This window comes from Triticum urartu, chromosome 3A (genome assembly GCF_056163025.1).
Source record: "Triticum urartu cultivar PI428250 chromosome 3A, HENAU_Tu73, whole genome shotgun sequence".
Taxonomy (NCBI): domain Eukaryota; kingdom Viridiplantae; phylum Streptophyta; class Magnoliopsida; order Poales; family Poaceae; genus Triticum; species Triticum urartu.
Window position 1 is genome coordinate 744536442 of NC_141875.1, and position 18552 is coordinate 744554993.

Genomic DNA, 18552 nt, shown 5'->3' on the forward strand with positions numbered 1-18552 from the left:
ATCGCACTTCACTCACTGTTATTGCTAGATAGGACATGAACGGAAGCAATTAATGAAGGATTAATCCATGCGGACAATGCCTACAATGATCAACCAATAATTCGTAATCTGCGGATTTGTGGAGAGGGAACCCAGCCTACGCGCATGAGATCAACGCATCCACCTTTGACATAATTCTGTAGAACTTCCAACTTGTGCAGATTAATTAGGGATTTGGCCAAAGTTCTACAGGTGCTCCCATCCAAATCACCCCACAAAAACCGGAGCACCCTCAGCTTGGTCAGGTGGCCCAACTCTTTCACAAGATGGTGATTGAAACCACACGAAGAAAACTTGCCCACCTCTAGACCAAGTAGCACTTCTAGGGAAGTCAAGTTACCTATCCCAGATGGGAGCTTCACACCCCGGCCAATATGTAGGTACATCAAACGTCTTAGCCGAATAACACTTGGCGGCATTTCTTTTATACTCATTCCACTAATATCCAAGACTTGCAAAAACTGTAGCTTTCCAATTTCCATTGGAAAGTCCTTAACCCCGTCACCGTTCAGTCGTAGGTACCTCAAATTCAAAAAAGTCCTGGTATCCAGAATAGGACAATCTCCTAAATCCAACACACGCACAACTTGAAAACTTGAAATTTTCTGCAGCTGATCAACAATATCATTCGTGAAAACAGTAATAGATCTTACTTGTGTCATACTGATGGTAGCCACATCTACCTTGCTATTTTGGATTGACAATCTGCGGACCTTGCTTTGCGAGTTAGGTACTTTTCTCTCGGTGCCATCCAATATAGTGACAAAGTTCTCTTCGCTTGCTAATGAACATATAAGATCTAGCACCATGTCATGTACATGACAAGCTTTTGCCTTTTCTTCATTATCAAGGCCTATTGGCTGGATCATACTTCTATTTACTAGCTCATTGAAGTAGTAGTCACCGAGCTCATATAAGCTAGTTTCTTCTTCTTCACTATAGACAAATCCTTCGGATATCCATTTCAATATTAGCTTGCCTCTAATAATCTCGTGATCTTCTGGAAAGATGCTTAGATATAATAAACATGGCTTAAGATAAGAAGGTAGATCATAATAACTGAACAATAGTATCTTTTTCATCTCAATTACACTACGATCCTCTGTGAGTCCACGACCAATGGAGTTGAGCACGGTGTCCCATTGGTCCTTTGGTTTCATCCGATGATTATTAGCTAGAAGACTTGCTATGGTAATAACGGCTAATGGTATTCCACCACATTTCTTCAAGATGTGTTTAGATACTTCCATCAACTCATGAGGACATCCTTTATCGGAAGAAAATACTCTTTCATAGAAGAGCCTTCTTGAGACATCATCAGAAGGAGGTTTCATCCTATAAATATCACCAGCAGAAGAGCAACATGCTTCAGAGACACTGAAGATACGGGTTGTCATGATTACTCGACTTCCAAGACTATTCTTGGAGAAAGCGCACTTGATTAATTGCCACACATTTTCATTCCATATGTCATCAATTACAATGAGGTACCTGTACGAATATATTATGTGAGTTAGTTCACAACCCAATAAAGGAAGATATATGTAAGGTTTTTTTATATGTAGAGACTATGGATTATATATTTATATGTAGAGTAAAATGGACCATAGTAAACTCAAGGAATTATATGAACACTGTAAATCTTCAACTCATCAACAATACCCTTTTAGAATGTAATTGCACCAATACTTCATGGCCATTATTTTACTAAACAAAATGACTATCGATCTATAGCATGAAAACATAAGCATACCTTTTGTCATTAAGAAATTCAATGAGTTCGTCGATGAGATGCTTTTCTTCTCGTGACGTATTATGTATGTTTGAATACATTTTCTTGTCGAGCTCAAAAAGGATATTCTTCAAGATTTTTTCATGTTGGGATTCCGAGAAACCGAAACAAAAGCACTACAATCAAATTGCACTTTGATCTTGTCATACACTGTTTTAGCAAGGGTTGTCTTGCCTAACCCACCAAATCCAACAACAGAGACTGTCTTCAACGGATGCTTCGACCAATTGAAGTAACTTGTTGATCAACTCGTCTCGTGGTTCTTCGATGACGACAAGCTCTCTCACATCTGTGCACAGAGCTATGGTGCGAGGATCAATGCTAGCACCAATGCGGGTGTTCAGTGTCTCGAGCTCGTACCTTTGGCGCAACTCAGCCAGCTGCTTAGCCTGAGTAACTGCTTCTTCTAGAGCATCGGAGATTCGATGAAGATCTTTGCCCTTCTTGAATAACTTGCCTGTCTTCTTAAGCAACTTCTTCACTCTGTTCTTTGGGTTGGCAGATAAATCATCCACACACACAATGAAGACATCCACGATGTCTTCCATTTGGTAGGCCAGGTCCCTTACCATTCCTGCCCAGATCTTGACCCCCTCATCGAGCTCCTCGGGCGGCACTTTCGCCACCTTGCCAAGGGCAGCCTGCATCAGCAACATCTCCTTGCTAAGAGACTCGACGCCTTCCCTCACACGCTTCTCAAGGGCGAACTCGCCTGCGAGCAGGTCCCCCAGCTCCGAGAGGAGACACTACCAGAATCGCCCCCTATGCCGACAGCCAGGGCCGTCGGCATAGGCCTGAGTCCCGTCGGGATATGCCTATGCCGACGGCCCCCGTCGGCATAGGGCCGTCGGCAACATATGCGTCGGCACAGCCAGGGAGGCCGTCGGCATAGAAAAGCCGTCGGCATATATGATACGCCGACGGGGGCCGTACATCTAAGCCGACGGCCCTGGTCGTCGGCAACTATCACGCCTAACGGCGGCCGCCGTCAAGTCTGCCCAACGAACAGTCGCCACGTGGCACCACTATGCCGACGGCATAGCCGTCGGCTTAGTCAAAAACTATGCCGACGGCTCGACCGTCGGCATAGGTGTGCCACGTGGCGACCAGCCGCTGCTCTAGGACCAGGGCTATGCCGACGTCCTGGCCGTCGGCATAATGTGAAACTAAGCCGACGGCCAGGCCGTCGGCATAGTCCTTCATACAGAGCTCTCAGTAGCTGACACGTGGGCGCCTATGCCGATGGCCTAGCCATCGGCACAGTTTTTAAACTAAACCGACGGCTAGGCCGTCGGCATAGGCGCCCACGTGTCAGCTACTGGGAGCTCACGCTAGCCCTATGCCGACGGCCTAGCCGTCGGCATAGTTTGCTTTTGCTTTTTTTTTCTTTTTTCTGTTTGTTTTCAGATCAATTCAATTCAAATAGCAGCACATATCAGCAAATATATATGATGAGATAGACATATAAAACACAACGGGATATCATCCGGCACCATCACAACAATATATGCATAAGCATCATCACACACAAGTCTCTAAATGAACATCATCACAACCAACATAAGCATATAGAGAAGCACACAAGTCATCTAAATGATCATCACCACACACAAGTCATCTCAAGCATCATCACCACACAAGGATCATCGAGCACCGCGGAGGTCGTCACCGCCAAGACGGCCAAAGCCCAGGTCGTCACTGCTAGCGGCAGCGCTACCGCCAAGACCGCCTCCGCCTCCGTGGATCGGAGTGGTCGGGCTCCATGTCTCCGGAGTGCTGCGAAGACCGCCGCCAACGGTAGATCCACATGTTCCCTGGATGTTGAAAAGACATATGCACGGGATATATGACTGTGTTGAAAGGCATGACATGCTTTGGGTGAATAGATTGGGGATGAACTAACCGGCGAGGGGCCAACATTCTGTGCCACAAACTCCTCAAAGCTCATCAGCATTGGTTGTGCTGGAGGGCATTGTGCTGGAGGGAACTGAGGACACCTGCCGGCCGCCATATCCTGAAAAGCCTGGTGCATCTGGCTATCCCTCTGCACTTGGTGTTCATAAAGCCTCTGATGCCACGCCATGGTCTCCTGGCGTGTGTACTCCATGTAGGCCTACGGTATGACATGATGGAACTCATAAAACTACTAAATGCGGAAAATGAAGTGAGCAATGAAGATAAGAGGGAAAATACTTACAGATTGTTGCTCCTGAAAGAGGGACTGTGTACTGGTCACTGGCTGGCTCGTGCGCTGGCTCAGGCTCGGGTCGATCCGACGAAGCTGTGTGTAGGAGATACTAGGAGTGATCACAGCATCGAGAACTGCCTCCCGACCGTGCTCCTTGGGCCCCATGCTCACCACCGCCCTGTCGTCCAGAGGCGCCGCAATGGGGTTAGGTGTGTCAGGATGCAACTTCAGATACGCTTCGGAGTAGGCCTGCTTCCTCCCCGCGGTCTTCTTGCCGTAGTACTGGGGCTCGCCAGGCTTGGAGTCCTTCCGCGTATGGGCGATCTCCCACGCCTGCATGTCTGAGAGCGGCCGCTTCAGTTTCTCCTCCTGCACCACCAAACAGAGATTAGTCATACATAAGAAAGTGATGGTAAATAGAAGAAGAAGAATGTTTAATGGGGTTAGTCATACATTAACTGCCTTGTGGAGATAGTGGTTTCGGTTTCCCTGAGCATGTACTCCCTCCATCCCTCGGTTAGCCTTATTTTTGGTTCTCACAGCCTCCCAGGCTCCAGCCTCATCACACCGAAGATCCACCAATGCCGCCCAGGACTCGTCTTTTCCATAACACCAATTTGGACACACCTACATAATAAAAGCATAATGGCATGTAGGTGTGTCCAAATTGGTGTTATGGAAGCATAAAGCATAAAGCATAATGTACCACAAGGTAATGAAAGCATAATGAAAAATCTTTTATACTTACCGCCAAGAACTCGGGCCTCTCCAAGGTAATGGCCATCCTCCGCGCTTCTTCCTTGGTCATCTTCACACCAAGATAGTCGTGGTAGTATGTGGAGATGGCCACATAGCGCACCTCGTACTGCATCTGGCGGGCCTTCTTCTTGCATTGGCGCAGCACGATCTGGTCTGCTCTAGCCCTGTGCTCCGGAAGAACTTGATAGAATGTCTACAATCATGCATGAAACAAGAATGGAAGAAGCCATGAGTTAAATCATTCATGAAACTAGAATGGACTTGTGCTTCTGAAGAGAACTCACCCAGAAAGTAGTGATCACGGCCTTGGCATGGGTCTCATGGTCCGCGTGGCGGGCCGCTTCCCAGTGGTCCCAGCTCGTGGCCAAAACCCGACGGTCCGGCTGCCTGACTGGATCAAGACAGTACAACCCCGGCCAATATAACTTCAGCAAGACGGTGATGAGGCCGTTGGGAATACGGTCCCCTTTAGAATATATCCAGTTGCTGCAAAAGAATGAACTATTAGCATGTGACAAGCAAAATAAATAACAACCGGAATAAGCATGTGACAAGCAAAATAATGAACCACTTACTCTTTTCCCGTGGGCTCAATGAGCCACTTCTGCTCCTCAGTAGCAGGAACCTGCTTTGGTAGCTTTGCGTTGCCACGCAGCCACCCCTTCTTGTCAACCCCCTTCCCGTCACCACCATCATCCCCGCCACCACCCTCCTCCTCGCCTACCTCCCCCTCCCCAACCTCCTCCCCAACCTCCTCCTCCTCCTCCTCGCCTGCCTCCTCCTCCACCTCCTCCTCCTCCTCCACCACCACCTCCACCTCCTCCTCCTCCCTAGAGTGTACCTCACTAGAGGAGGGCCTCGAAGACAACACCCCTAAGTCGGTGAGGGTGCACTCTTTCTGGCCGCGACCCCCTATAGTGGCTCTCCCCCCAGCACCTCGTCCTCTAGAGGCTCTCCCCCCGCCCCCTCCTCCTCTAGGGGCACCTCTCCCTCGACCTCCCTGTGAGGAGTCATCGTCAAGTAGCCGAGGGGGAGGATTACGTGCTCGACCACTCCGACTAGGCAGGCCGACGACCTTGCGTAGGAAACCCACGCCGTCGGCCTTCCCCTTGCCCATGTTCCACGAACCTGCATTGAAAAGAGAAAAATAAATTAGTAAATTAATGAAATGAAGGAAAAGGCATGATAATAAACACATTAATAAAAATGCATAAAAGGGCATATTCCTAAACTATAGAAAAAAATACTTGAAACGTACATCTGCTAGAACCCATATGAATCATCACTGTTGTAACCTCTTTCTCGGTCCGTCTCATCATCACTATCAATCATATCATCTTCGTTATCCGACGGAGGTGGAGGCTCTTCCTCGTCGTCAGCGTCTTCGTTTAACTTTTCTAGCATAAGTATGTCATTTTCATTGACAATGGTCTCACCATCATTCTGTGCATCGTCGACGTTTGGGTCCATATCATCATCACCCAATGGTCTAGCGTCATCGTTTCTAACCACATCATCATCATCATCCAATGGTCTAGCGTCATCGTTTCTAACCACATCATCATCATCATCATCAAGTTGCTCTTGATAGAACACTCCCTCGTATGTCATGGGGTTAATGTTGTAGTAATCGTCTTCATTCGAGTCTGGTAGCTTACCATGTGGCGACACCTTGAACACAACTTCCCAACCCTTTAGATACACTTTCTGGCATGGGTAAGGCAGATAATATACTTGTGTAGCTTGGGTAGCCGCAATGAAGAGATCGGCTCCGGCATAGACGGTTGATGGTTTAACTTCGACCAAACCAATGGAAGGCGTATGTTTTACCCCCTCCCGCGGATCGAACCATCGGCATTTGAACACAGGCAGACTTAGGGTCTCACGCCCCTGGCGGAATTTAACCTCGTATATATTTTGTACCCTTCCATAGTAGTCTATCACAAATTCTCTGTTGATCGGCTCTAGCTTTTACGTTATCCTTCATCTTATCAGGAATGTTGAGGATCGTGTGGAAAAGGGACTCTGCCACATTCTTTTCGGTGTGCATCACATCAATATTGTAAGGAAGTTTGAGGTCCTTGAAATAGGGAAGCTGCGAGAAGGGGGTAATGTGCGTCCAGTTGTGCGTCTCACCATATCCCTCGAAGCCTTTGGCTTTGGCTTTGGCTTTGCCTTTGACTTTAGGCTTGAGAGCTTTTGGCTGAGCAAGAACATCTGCCCCCGAAAATGTTGGAATCTCGGTTACTTCATGAACAACCCGGCCTTTCGTGAAGTTCTTCTTATCTTCCCTGTCTGGATGGTCTGGAGGGAGGAACTGTCGATGCAGGTCAAAGGCTACATACTTGCCACCCTTACTCAGCCAAATCATTCGCAGAGCCTGCATGCACACTGGGCATGGCATCTTACCACTTGTACACCATCCGCAGAATAGAGCATAGCCGGGAAAGTCATGCATGCAATAGTGCAACCAAACTTTCATCAAGAAATTTCTCTGCAGATCCCGGTCGTATGTCAACCTCGGAAAGTACCAAGAATGGTGCAAAGCATCCACAAGCGGCTGCATAAACACACCCAATTGCTTCCCCGGGTAGTCAGTCCCCGGAATGATGAGCGACAAGAACAGGGTCTTCCGTTGCATTAGGGCACCGGGAGGAAGATTGAGCGGAATTACAAACACAGGACAGCAGCTATATGGATTGGACAACATACCATATGAATTCAACCCATCACCTGATATGGCTATTCTGACATTCCCAGCCTCGGCTGCTTCCTCGGGGTATTCTTCATCGAATGACTTCCATGCTTCCCCTCCCGATGGATGTATGATTTTTTTTGGATTGTACCTTATACCTTCCTTGTGCCACTTCATCATTTTGGCAGACTCCTTCGTGATGAAAAGGCGCTGCAGTCTTTTTATAAAATCAAGATACCGAAGAACCTTAACGGGGATGGTTAGCTGCTTTTTCTCACCATCCTCACCGACCACCTCAATGTACCGAGACGAACCGCACTTCCTACAGTACTTGTCATCCGCATACTCGTGCCTAAACAAAAGGCAATTCTTCGGGCAAACATCTATTTTCTCATAATCCATAGAGAGTGCCTTCATGATTTTCTTTGTATCGTACATGCTTTTCGGCAGTTCATGACCCTCAGGGAGGCTGTTAGCCCATACTCCCAGGAATGCTTCGAAGCATTTCTGGCTACAGCCGTACTCAGCCTTGACTACAATCAGTTGCGAGATGGCATCCAACTGAGATATTTTCGCACCCACATAAAGAGGTTTCTTCGACGAGGCCAAGACCTCCAAGAAGGCCTTTGCGGTTGCCTCCGGCTCCTCCGGTTCATTCTCTGAAGGTGTCGCATTTTCCGTTTCTGCAACAATGACATCATCTAGCATGTCCCTGACCCCGTCGTCCTCATATCCATCGATGAGTTGTCGCATCACCTCCTCTCTACCACGGTCCTGCTCGGCTATGTTTATCGGCGGCATGTCAAAGTTTGGCATATATCCGTGTGTGCGAAGGTGCTCACTCATGTCCGTCTGATTTCTACGGTGACGTCTGGCACATCTCACACAGGGGCATGGTGGGATAATTCTCATTGGACGACGGAATATCTCCTTTAAATACACATCGGTTTTCGCGATCCACTCTGATGTTACTCGATTCCGACGGATAAAACCACTGTACATCCACTGATTATCTGCCATCCTCTGCTTTTTTGCAAGCCACACAACATAATTAAGGATTCACTTAAATTAATCACATCAAATTTTTAGTTTCTACCGCGTTGAATCCACCTACATCTCTAATAGGTAAAGATGGGTCCTAATCCCACCCGAGGATGTGTAGATTGAGTACGTTCTCCATTCTACCCCGTTCCGAGACAAAATTTCGGCAGCACCTCCCCGTTGTTCTCCAAATACACGTCTCGGCAAAATGCCGAGAGAATGTGCATCCGGAGAACAACAGGGAGGCGCCGCCGAAATCTTGTCTCGGAACGGGGTAGAGCATGAACAACGTACCCAATCTACACATCCTCGGGCTGTCCGTGGAAAGCGCTGGACAATCCGAAAGAGCTGCGGTGATAAATATGCAATTGAATGCATATTTATCGATGCAACCCTTTCGGACGGGAGACCTAGGTTATGCGATTTGATGTGAAAATTTAATCTAGTTAAAAGAGGCTAGGAGGTGAAGGTGGATTCGTAGCTCACCCTCCGCTGTAGAGGAAGTAGTCGAGCAGCGGCAGGATCACGGACCAAACCCAGACGACTAAGGCTCCAGGGAGATGAAATACCACAAAGCCTGTAAATTTTACCGAGTCAAAAAATTTGACGGCACCACATCACATAAAGCATTGACACTTCAAACTATGAAAAAAATCATATTGCTAATGACATCTAGTCAAGGTTTTAGATCATCATGATACTTCAAATCCTAATTTTCATCAAGTGTCAAATTTTGTTCTTCAATTTATTTTAGCAAGATCATCATGATAAAATAACTACTCATCAGATACCAATTTTGTCAACATCACAAAATGAAACTATAGCTATTTGACAACATCTCAAATATACCAATTTTGTTCTTCAAATTTGACAACATTTGACAACATGCATCTATCACATACATTTGACAACATTTTTTTAGCAAGATCATCATGATAAAATAACTAACCAATATACATCAATCCATCCATTCATCCATACAACATGCATCTATCACATAACAAGCAGTAAAAATGCAAAAAAATGAAAAAAAAAAGCTCACCGGGCCAGCCGGGACGGCGAGGCAGGGCGGCCGGGGCAGCGGGCGAGCAGGGGGGCGGCGGTGGAGGGCCGAGGCAGGGGCGGCCGGGGCAGCGAGCGAGCAGGGGCGGCGGTGGAGGGCCGAGGCAGGGGCGGCCGGGGCAGCGGGCGAGCAGGGGCGGCAGTGGAGGGCCGAGGCAGGGGCGGCCGGGGACAAGAGGGCTGGGCGCGCGGGCCGGCAGGAGCTGCGGCCGGCTCGCGGTCGGGGGGAGGCTGGTGCGGCATTGGGGTCGGGGGAGGCCGGGGCGACGGGGGAGGCAGGGGTGGAGACGACGAGGACGGCGGGGAGGGGGGACGGGCGAGGGAAGGGGAGAGTGGCGCGGGTGGAGCGGCGGCGGGCGGGCGGCGGGAGCGTCGCGGGCGGCGGGGAGCAGCGGCGGGCGGCGGCGGCAGCGCGGGTCGGGCTCGGGGGCGCGTGGGATCTGGCCGGGGACGAACGAGTGGAGGGGGTTGACTGGATATGGATAAGGCAACTATGCCGACGGCTAAGCCGTCGGCATATGTAGTGATGCCACGTGTCACCTATGCCGACGGCTTAGCCGTAGGCATAGTTTTTTTATTTTATATAATTTTTTTAATGTTTTCTTATAGTTATATATTTATTCTTTTTTATTTTATATAGATTTTTAAATTTTTTATAGTTATAATTTTCCTTTTTTATGTATTACTATTTCATATAAATTTTTTATTTTTTTAAACCGCTCAGCCCTCTCCTCTCCCGGAACTTATGATTTTATCGCGCTCCGAGTATTTAGTAATATTGACGCCGCATCGTTACCGCAGAACGTCTACTACCGTGTCATCGCCGTCCGTGAGGGGGGGCCACGCCCCGGAGACGCGTCCCGCCTCTTCGGACATGCCACCACACCACCCCGCATGTATGAGGGCCCGGTGCGACGCTCCGGTGGCATTGCTACCCCCTAGTGCCCCCGTCCCGCCTAACCCTGTAGCGTTTGACCACGGGATCAAGCCCTTTGACTTTGCACGGACGGGCTTTGACCAGTGGACCTTCCCACCCGGTTGTGTTAGGTCAGCCCATAGGAACACTTTGGAGCAACAGCCGGGCCAGACCCACAGCAAGATCCCCTCCGTGTAGACCCCACGCGTCCGTTTCCCCCCTCCAGGTGCCGGCGGCGGTGCCGTCCGTGAGGGGGGGCACACCCCGGACACGCGTGCCGGGCGTTTGCAACCGCCACAACACTTCCAGACTTGTGAGAGGCCGCCTACGCAAGATTTGGCGGCATGCTATCCCCCGGAGGCCGCCGGCCACAGCCGTAGATCGGGACCCGTGCAATGTTTCGGTGGCATAGCTACACCCCGGAGGCCACCCCGAATCCTAGTTGACCAGTAGATCTAGCCCTTTGACTTTCACTGGACGGGCTTTGACCGGTGGACTCTTCCACCTGGTTGCGATAGGTCAGCCCATAGCAACATCCCCGAACACGGTCTGGACCCAACCCAACACTAGATTCCCTCCGGTTCCACCGCACCCGCACCATCCCCCCCTCTAAGTGACGGCTGCTCTACCTTCCGTGGAGGGGGGCCACACCATGGAGCCCCAAGACGGGCGTCTACGCATGCCAGCACACCTTCACACATGCATCGGGACCCATGCGATGTTTCGGTGGCATAGCAACACCCCGAAGGCCACCCCGAATCCCAGTTGACCAGTAGATCTAGCCCTTTGACTTTCGCTGGAAGGGCTTTGACCGGTGGACTCTTCCACCTGGTTGCGATAGGTCAGTCCATAGCAACATCCCCGAACACGGTCTGGACCCAACCCAACACTAGATTCCCTCCGGTTCCACCGCACCCGCACCATCCCCCCTCTAAGTGACGGCTGCTCTGCCTTCTGTGGAGGGGGGCCACACCACGGAGCCCCAAGACGGGCGTCTACACATGCCAGAACACTTTCACAAATGCATCGGGACCCGTGCGATGTTTCGGTGGCATAGCTATACCCCGAAGGCCACCCCGAATCCCAGTTGACCAGTAGATCTAGCCCTTTGACTTTCGTCGGACGGGCTTTGACCGGTGGACTCTTCCACCTGGTTGCGATAGGTCAGCCCATAGCAACATCCCCGAACACGGTCTGGACCCAACCCAACACTAGATTCCCTCCGGTTCCACCGCACCCGCACCATCCCCCCCTCTAACTGACGGCTATTCTGCCTTCCGTGGAGGGGGGCCACACCATGGAGCCCCAAGACGGGCGTCTACGCATGCCAGAACACTTTCACACATGCATCGGGACCCGTGCGATGTTTCGGTGGCACAGCTATACCCCGAAGGCCACCCCGAATCCCAGTTGACCAGTAGATCTAGCCCTTTGACTTTCGTCGGACGGGCTTTGACCGAAGGACTATTCCACCTGGTTGCGATAGGTCAGCCCATAGCAACATCCCCGAACACGGTCTGGACCCAACCCAACACTAGATTCCCTCCGGTTCCACCGCACCCGCACCATCCCCCCCCCCTCTAACTGACGGCTGTTCTGCCTTCCGTGGAGGGGGGCCACACCATGGAGCCCCAAGACGGGTGTCTACGCATGCCAGAACACTTTCACACATGCATCGGGACCCATGCGATGTTTCGGTGGCATAGCTACACCCCGAAGGCCATCCCGAATCCCAGTTGACCAGTAGATCTAGCCCTTTGACTTTCGCCGGACGGGCTTTGACCGGTGGACTCTTCCACCTGGTTGTGATAGGTCAGCCCATAGCAACATCCCCGAACACGGTTTGGACCCAACCCAACACAAGATTCCCTCCGGTTCCACCGCAGCCGCACCATCCCCCCTCCAAGTGACGGCGGCTCTGCCTTCCGTTGAGGGGGGCCACACCATGGAGCCCCAAGACGGGCGTCTACGCATGCCAGAACACTTTCACACATGCATCGGGACCCGTGCGATGTTTCGGTGGCATAGCTACACCCCGAAGGCCACCTCGAATCCCAGTTGACCAGTAGATCTAGCCCTTTGACTTTCGTCAGACGGGCTTTGACCGGTGGACTCTTCCACCTGGTTGCGATAGGTCAGCCCATAGCAACATCCCCGAACATGGTCTGGACCCAACCCAACACTAGATTCCCTCCGGTTCCACCGCACCCGCACCATCCCCCCCCCCTCTAACTGACGGCTGTTCTGCCTTCCTTGGAGGGGGGCCACACCATGGAGCCCCAAGACGGGCCTCTACGCATGCCAGACCACTTTCACACATGCATCGGGACCCGTGCGATGTTTTGGTGGCATAGCAACACCCCGAAGGCCACCCCGAATCCCAGTTGGCCAGTAGATCTAGCCCTTTGACTTTCGCTAGACGGGCTTTGACCGGTGGACTCTTCCACCTGGTTGCGATAGGTCAGCCCATAGCAACATCCCCGAACACGGTCTGGACCCAACCCAACACTAGATTCCCTCCGGTTCCACCGCACCCGCACCATCCCCCCCTCTAAGTGACGGCTGCTCTACCTTCCGTGGAGGGGGGCCACACCATGGAGCCCCAAGACGGGCGTCTACGCATGCCAGCACACCTTCACACATGCATCGGGACCCATGCGATGTTTCGGTGGCATAGCAACACCCCGAAGGCCACCCCGAATCCCAGTTGACCAGTAGATCTAGCCCTTTGACTTTCGCTGGACGGGCTTTGACCGGTGGACTCTTCCACCTGGTTGCGATAGGTCAGCCCATAGCAACATCCCCGAACACGGTCTGGACCCAACCCAACACTAGATTCCCTCCGGTTCCACCGCACCCACACCATCCCCCCCTCTAACTGACGGCTGTTCTGCCTTCCGTGGAGGGGGGCCACACCATGGAGCCCCAAGACGGGTGTCTACGCATGCCAGAACACTTTCACACATGCATCGGGACCCATGCGATGTTTCGGTGGCATAGCTACACCCCGAAGGCCATCCCGAATCCCAGTTGACCAGTAGATCTAGTCCTTTGACTTTCGCCGGACGGGCTTTGACCGGCGGACTCTTCCACCTGGTTGCGATAGGTCAGCCCATAGCAACATCCCCGAACACGGTTTGGACCCAACCCAACACAAGATTCCCTCCGGTTCCACCGCACCCGCACCATCCCCCCTCCAAGTGACGGTGGCTCTGCCTTCCGTGGAGGGGGGCCACACCATGGAGCCCCAAGACGGGCGTCTACGCATGCCAGAACACTTTCACACATGCATCGGGGCCCGTGCGATGTTTTGGTGGCATAGCAACACCCTGAAGGCCACCCCGAATCCTAGTTGACCAGTAGATCTAGCCCTTTGACTTTCACTGGACGGGCTTTGACCGGTGGACTCTTCCACCTGGTTGCGATAGGTCAGCCCATAGCAACATCCCCGAACACGGTCTGGACCCAACCCAAAACTAGATTCCCTCCGGTTCCACCGCACCCGCACCATCCCCCCCTCTAAGTGACGGCTGCTCTACCTTCCGTGGAGGGGGGCCACACCATGGAGCCCCAAGACGGGCGTCTACGCATGCCAGCACACCTTCACACATGCATCGGGACCCATGCGATGTTTCGGTGGCATAGCAACACCCCGAAGGCCACCCCGAATCCCAGTTGACCAGTAGATCTAGCCCTTTGACTTTCGCTGGACGGGCTTTGACCGGTGGACTCTTCCACCTGGTTGCGATAGGTCAGCCCATAGCAACATCCCCGAACACGGTCTGGACCCAACCCAACACTAGATTCCCTCCGGTTCCACCGCACCCGCACCATCCCCCCTCTAAGTGACGGCTGCTCTGCCTTCCGTGGAGGGGGGCCACACCACGGAGCCCCAAGACGGGCGTCTACACATGCCAGAACACTTTCACAAATGCATCGGGACCCGTGCGATGTTTCGGTGGCATAGCTATACCCCGAAGGCCACCCCGAATCCCAGTTGACCAGTAGATCTAGCCCTTTGACTTTCGTCGGACGGGCTTTGACCGGTGGACTCTTCCACCTGGTTGCGATAGGTCAGCCCATAGCAACATCCCCGAACACGGTCTGGACCCAACCCAACACTAGATTCCCTCCGGTTCCACCGCACCCGCACCATCCCCCCCTCTAACTGACGGCTATTCTGCCTTCCGTGGAGGGGGGCCACACCATGGAGCCCCAAGACGGGCGTCTACGCATGCCAGAACACTTTCACACATGCATCGGGACCCGTGCGATGTTTCGGTGGCAATGCTATACCCCGAAGGCCACCCCGAATCCCAGTTGACCAGTAGATCTAGCCCTGTGACTTTCGTCGGACGGGCTTTGACCGAAGGACGATTCCACCTGGTTGCGATAGGTCAGCCCATAGCAACATCCCCGAACACGGTCTGGACCCAACCCAACACTAGATTCCCTCCGGTTCCACCGCACCCGCACCATCCCCCCCTCTAACTGACGGCTGTTCTGCCTTCCTTGCAGGGGGGCCACACCATGGAGCCCGAAGACGGGCCTCTACGCATGCCAGACCACTTTCACACATGCATCGGGACCCGTGCGATGTTTTGGTGGCATAGCAACACCCCGAAGGCCACCCCGAATCCCAGTTGGCCAGTAGATCTAGCCCTTTGACTTTCGCTAGACGGGCTTTGACCGGTGGACTCTTCCAGCTGGTTGCGATAGGTCAGCCCATAGCAACATCCCCGAACACGGTCTGGACCCAACCCAACACTAGATTCCCACCGGTTCCACCGCACCCGCACCATCCCCCCCTCTCAGTGACGGCTACTCCGCCTTCCGTGGAGGGGGCCACACCACGGAGCCCCAGGACGGGCGTCTACACATGCCAGAACACTTTCACACATGAATCGGGACCGTTGCGATGTTTCGGTGGCATAGCTATACCCCGAAGGCCACCCCGAATCCCAGTTGACCAGTAGATCTAGCCCTTTAACTTTCGTCGGACGGGCTTTGACCGGTGGACTCTTCCACCTGGTTGCGATAGGTCAGCCCATAGCAACATCCCCGAACACGGTCTGGACCCAACCCAACACTAGATTCCCTCCGGTTCCAACGCACCAACACCATCCCCCCCTCTAACTGACGGCTGCTCTACCTTCCGTGGAGGGGGGCCACACCATGGAGCCCCAAGACGGGTGTCTACGCATGCCAGAACACTTTCACACATGCATCGGGACCCATGCGATGTTTCGGTGGCATAGCTACACCCCGAAAGCCATCCCGAATCCCAGTTGACCAGTAGATCTAGCCCTTTGACTTTCGCCGGACGGGCTTTGACCGGTGGACTCTTCCACCTGGTTGCGATAGGTCAGCCCATAGCAACATCCTCGAACACGGTTTGGACCCAACCCAACACAAGATTCCCTCCGGTTCCACCGCACCCGCACCATCCCCCCTCCAAGTGACGGCGGCTCTGCCTTCCGTGGAGGGGGGCCACACCATGGAGCCCCAAGACGGGCGTCTACGCATGCCAGAACACTTTCACACATGCATCGGGGCCCGTGCGATGTTTTGGTGGCATAGCAACACCCCGAAGGCCACCCCGAATCCTAGTTGAGCAGTAGATCTAGCCCTTTGAATTTCACTGGACGGGCTTTGACCGGTGGACTCTTCCACCTGGTTGCGATAGGTCAGCCCATAGCAACATCCCCGAACACGGTCTGGACCCAACCCAACACTAGATTCCCTCCGGTTCCACCGCACCCGCACCATCCCCCCCTCTAAGTGACGGCTGCTCTACCTTCCGTGGAGGGGGGCCACACCATGGAGCCCCAAGACGGGCGTCTACGCATGCCAGCACACCTTCACACATGCATCGGGACCCATGCGATGTTTCGGTGGCATAGCAACACCCCGAAGGCCACCCCGAATCCCAGTTGACCAGTAGATCTAGCCCTTTGACTTTCGCTGGACGGGCTTTGACCGGTGGACTCTTCCACCTGGTTGCGATAGGTCAGCCCATAGCAACATCCCCGAACACGGTCTGGACCCAACCCAACACTAGATTCCCTCCGGTTCCACCGCACCCGCACCATCCCCCCTCTAAGTGACGGCTGCTCTGCCTTCCGTGGAGGGGGGCCACACCACGGAGCCCCAAGACGGGCGTCTACACATGCCAGAACACTTTCACACATGCATCGGGACCCGCGCGATGTTTCGGTGACATAGCTATACCCCGAAGGCCACCCCGAATCCCAGTTGACCAGTAGATCTAGCCCTTTGACTTTCGTCGGACGGGCTTTGACCGGTGGACTCTTCCACCTGGTTGCGATAGGTCAGCCCATAGCAACATCCCCGAACATGGTCTGGACCCAACCCAACACTAGATTCCCTCCGGTTCCACCGCACCCGCACCATCCCCCCCTCTAACTGACGGCTGTTCTGCCTTCCGTGGAGGGGGGCCACACCACGGAGCCCCAAGACGGGTGTCTACGCATGCCAGAACACTTTCACACATGCATCGCGACCCATGCGATGTTTCGGTGGCATAGCTACACCCCGAAGGCCATCCCGAATCCCAGTTGACAAGTAGATCTAGCCCTTTGACTTTCGCCGGACGGGCTTTGACCGGTGGACTCTTCCACCTGGTTGCGATAGGTCAGCCCATAGCAACATCCCTGAACACGGTTTGGACCCAACCCAACACTAGATTCCCTCCGATTCCACCGCACCCGCACCATCCCCCCTCCAAGTGACGGCGGCTCTGCCTACCGTGGAGGGGGACACACCATGGAGCCCCAAGACAGGCGTCTACGCATGCCAGAACACTTTCACACATGCATCAGGACCCGTGCGATGTTTCGGTGGCATAGCTACACCCCGAAGGCCACCCCGAATCCTAGTCGACGAGTAGATCTAGCCCTTTGACTTTCGCCGGGCGGCTTTGAAGGGTAGACTCTTCCACCTGGTTGCGATAGGTCAGCCCATAGCAACATCCCCGAACACGGTTTGGACCCAACCCAACACTAGATTCCCTCCGGTTCCACCGCACCCGCACCTTCCCCCCTCCAAGTGACGGCTGCTCTGCCTTCCGTGGAGGGGGCCACACCATGGAGCCCCAAGACGGGCATCTACGCATGCCAGAACACTTTCACACATGCATCGGGACCCATGCGATGTTTCGGTAGCATAGCTACACCCCGAAGGCCACCCCGAATCCCCCCTCTAACCAGATTCCCTCCATGTCGACCGTTTCCCCCCTCCGTGACACGGCGGCAGTGACGTCCGTGAGGGGGGCAATCGATATACCATCGGGGCATGTTTTTTGTTTAGATAAGGCACATTTATGTTGTGAAAAAACACAAAATAATAAATATATAAACTAAAAATAAAAAAATAAAGGTATGCCGACGGCAAGGCCGTCGGCATAGCTGCGCACACGGAGCTACGATCCCACGGATCGATGACATGGCATTGCACGCGGATTGATGACATGGCAAATAGCATGGGCTAGGACTATGCCGACGGCTATGCCGTCGGCATATCTCTGCCACACCACAGGCCCTCACTCCCTCGGATCGATGACGTGTCGACGGCGCGGATCGGTGATGTTAGCAATTCTATGCCGACGACCGCCGTTATCCCCCGTCGGCGTAGTTTTGACGCCGTCAAACGGTAGCCGCTAATCGGGTAGGTGGGCCCTTTCTATGCCGACGGTGCCCGTAGGCATACCGCGAGCTGTCCCGACAGCCGTAATATGTCGACGGCCCCCGTCCGCATAGATACACATATGCCGACGGCTATTCTACGCCTACGGCCTGCCCTTGGCCGTCGGCATATGTCCATTTATGCCGACGGGCGCCGTCGGCATAGATGAGGCCGTCGGCAACTAGATAATTTCTGGTAGTGAGAGGGCGGATGGCTAGCATGGCGAGCTCCATGGTTGGACCTCTCGCAGTATGTTTATTCCATTGGTTTGTTGTTCTAGAGGAGACGTTCTTCAGAGTTGAGATAAGGCCTTCTCATCTGCAGCGCTGTGCGGTTGAGAATTCAGCCAGTGGAAC

General features: G+C 53.1%; 1 pseudogene; it reads right to left on the reverse strand.

Annotated features, from left to right (window-relative positions):
• Positions 1-89: 89 nt before the first annotated feature.
• LOC125547408 (disease resistance protein RGA5-like) lies at positions 90-18429 on the reverse strand (annotated as a pseudogene).
• Positions 18430-18552: the final 123 nt, after the last annotated feature.